The sequence below is a fragment of the Bos grunniens genome, chromosome 29 (assembly GCF_055505025.1).
Source record: "Bos grunniens cultivar Pamir isolate PY7600 chromosome 29, Bosgru_T2T1.0, whole genome shotgun sequence".
In the NCBI taxonomy this organism is placed as follows: domain Eukaryota; kingdom Metazoa; phylum Chordata; class Mammalia; order Artiodactyla; family Bovidae; genus Bos; species Bos grunniens.
Window position 1 is genome coordinate 14,551,733 of NC_141193.1, and position 3,505 is coordinate 14,555,237.

Below are 3,505 nucleotides of genomic sequence, written 5' to 3' on the forward strand. Positions count from 1 at the left end.
CTGGGATTCTCCAGGCAAGAACACTGGAGTGGGTTGCCATTTCCTCCTCCAATGCATGAAAGTGAAAAGTGAAAGTGAAATCACTCAGTTGTATCCGACTCTTAGGGACCCCATGGACTGCGGCCTACCAGGCTCCTCCGTCCATGGGATTTTCCAGGCAAGAGTACTGGAGTTGGGTGCCATTGCCTACTCCCTTCCTCATCACAGTGTCCCCTAAAAAATCCAGAACAAAGAATTGCCCCTGTACATGTGCTACTGCTGCCAGAAGGGCACATTCTGGGGCCCATGGAGAGCTTGTTTGGAACCTATGGCTGCCCAGGCCCACCATCTGCCACGAGGGCAGACGGTGGGCAGAATGGGCTGGTACCGATGGTTAGTTTTCAAGAACTTTGCTATTACACAGTCATCACTAACATTTTGGTTATGTGAACTTATAAATCATGTGTAATAACAAGCCCCACCACATCCTAATGGTTTGAGCACAATTATCTGTGCTCTGGAGCCTGGGAGATCAACAGTCCTTCAGGACAGACCCCAGCCCACTGGGGCGGGGACGTGCAGGGAGGAGAGCAGATGGTGAGGGTAGCAGGGCAGGACTGAGTGGTGCCCATCCCACATCCCACATGATGCAGGGGCATCATGACAGAAGTTCAGACCAGGTCCTGTGGGAGTGTTCACGCCACTCAAGGAGGTAAATGCTCAGGACTGGAGAGGGGTTGGGTGATAGAGAGCCATATTTAGCACTGACCAGCACACCAGTGCCCAGGGATGTGGAGAAAAGGGTGGTCTTCCTGCCAAAGAGGGGCTGAGGCACTGGTGGACAGTGGAAAAAACATCAAGAAAAGGTACTTTCTGGGACTTCACCGGTGGTCCAGTGGCTAAGACTCCAGGCTCCCAATGCAGGGGGCCTGGGTTCAATCCCTGGTCAGGGAATGAGATTCCACATGCCACAATGAAGACCCAGAGCAGCCAAATAAATAAATGAAAATAAACATTTTTTAAGGGAGCATCCTCAAAGTATTTCTTAGAAAAGAAAGAGTACTTCCTCCCTGCCTTTCTCTCCTGTGATCCTTGACCAAGTACAGGAAGGACTCTGGAGTGAGAAGCTGAGGGTGCGCAGTGGTGATACCATCAAGTCACGAGATCCCACTGACTCTGAGGGGAGTCTGGGAGCCCTGTTTCAGGCTCTGGGCCCCAAGGTCCTTCCTAGCTCTCAGTAAAATGCACGTCTTTCTTCTGAGAAGAAAGGAGGGCAAGTAGAGCAAGGAAGGCTCTCCTGTCTCTCCTGAGACCTAGAAAATCTTTCCAGAACCAAAGGGCTCTGGGTTGAGCTTGTAAGAGGAGGAGCATGTAAGAGTGGGACAGTGCGTGAAGATCTGAAGCATGAGAAGGGGATGTGCGGAAGAAGTTTGGAATTTTCTTAGGAGAGTGGCTGCTGGAGTCAACAACTCTGCTGTGGAAGGGAAGAGAATGCTGGGACTGGTCCCAGAAAGAGCACTTTCTGCCCATTATTCTCTACCCATAAAGGATCCGGGCGCAAGAGCCCCCTGGGGCTTTGGAACAGGAAGAGTGCTCCGGTGCCCACTATTCTCCTAGGGCCCCACTTCAGCTGAGATGTGTGGGGCTGAAATTCATTATGTGAATGAGTAATAGATGGTGTTTACGCTCTGCAAATGAAAGGGAGAGTGTGCATGTGGAGATCTGTGAGAGAGAGAGTTCACATTGACAAAGGCCTTCTGTGTCCAAGTGTTTAAAGAGGGGCTGTAATTAAAGAGAAACACAGACAAACAAGGGCGATCATAAGTCACTTCTTTAGGGCAGGCAATTGTTTTCCTACACGCAGCAGTTTTAATGGTGAGTTACAAGGCTTCCAATGACATTTTACGTTCACTGTGATCCATGGGGTTTGGTAGGGACTGTGATGTGTCGCTAGTGATGATGGGCACAGGAGAAGAAACCCTTCCCCACCTGTTGGCCTCACTTCCCCTTCCCCAGTCACACCTCGAGCACAGAAGTGGGCCATGTGGACATCGCCAAAGGCGTTCGTGTACACTGAGCCCTTACTCTGCACTCAGCACTACACTGATTTCCATGTGCATCGTTTTCTGTGACCCTGGTCTCTCTGCTCTTGGGAAGCTGCCCTTCTGTCCAGTTGCTCTTTCCAGGGGTTCCTAAACAGGGTTGAGGCTCTAGGAGAATGCAGGTTGAGCACACAGAACACTCGAGTCGAAGTCAGAACTCCACATGGACCCTCCGTTTCCATCACTTATCTGATTCTCTGACTCTGTCAAAAGAAGAGGAACCACCCACCATCAGAGGTCTTCAGTCAGAAGACTGCATTGGAAATCTCAGGTCTAGATAACATCTAAGATCACTTCCGGATCAAATACTGAATGACCGCTGGAGGCCTGTGGAAGGCAACAGAGCGCGATGACTGAGAGCCAAAGCTCAGAGGACCCGGTGTGCGTCCTGGCTGCACCCCATCTTAGCTGTGCCTGCTTGGGTAAGTTACTGTACCTCCTGAAGCCTCAGTTTCTTCATTATTACAATTAGCATACTGATACAAACCATGTCCTATACTCATTTTGAGGATTGCTGCTGCTACTGCTGCTAAGTCGCTTCAGTCGTGCCCGACTCTTAGCGACCCCATGGACTGCAGCCTACCAGCCTCCTCCATCCATGGCATGTTCCAGGCAAAAGTACTGGAGTGGGTTGCCATTGCCTTCTCCGCATTTTGAAGATTAAATAAGTGAATTTTTAAAAAGTATTTTTAAAAAGCTCAGAAGTGCTTGATGCATCATAAAAAAAAGCATTCTTAAAGTCATCTAGCAGTGTTGTTTGTATTTTTATTGTTGCTGTGTTAGTTGCTCAGTCTTTCTGACTCTTTGTGGCCCCGTGGACTATAGCCTGCCAAGGTCCTCTGTCCATGGGATTCTCCAGGCGAGAATACTAATGGGTAGCCATTCCCTTCTCCAGGGGATCCTCCTGACCCAGGGATCAAAGCCAGATCTTGTGAATTTCAGGCAGATTCTTTATTATTATTATTACTACCAAGCCTTACTTGATCCTCCAAGATGCTTCCATCATCACCTTCTGGAGCTTCTGGTATTTCCAGTGGAAAAGAAGAAACCTAGCGGGACCACCTTGTCCTAGCCCCCCCCCCCAGGGGCCCTCAGTGTCACGCTGGTGGCGGCCCTGCCTTCACACTAGGACAGGGCAAGTGTCACCCTCCGAGATCTTAAGATCTTTGGGAAATAAAAAACACCTCTTCCCCAGAGAAAGACAGGGGCCTGCCCTGCTGCCAGATCTGAAGACCTCGGCTTGGCCATCGTGCCCTTCACCTGTTGAGCTGACCTATTCCTGGCCTTCTGGCCTCAGCCCAAGTGCCACTCCTTCAGAGAAGTCTTCCTAAACCACCCAACCTAGCAAGCCCAAATCATGATTATGAGCCTGTATTTTATTTTTCTCCATAGCATGTCTTCTATCTAAACCTATTTTGTTCACT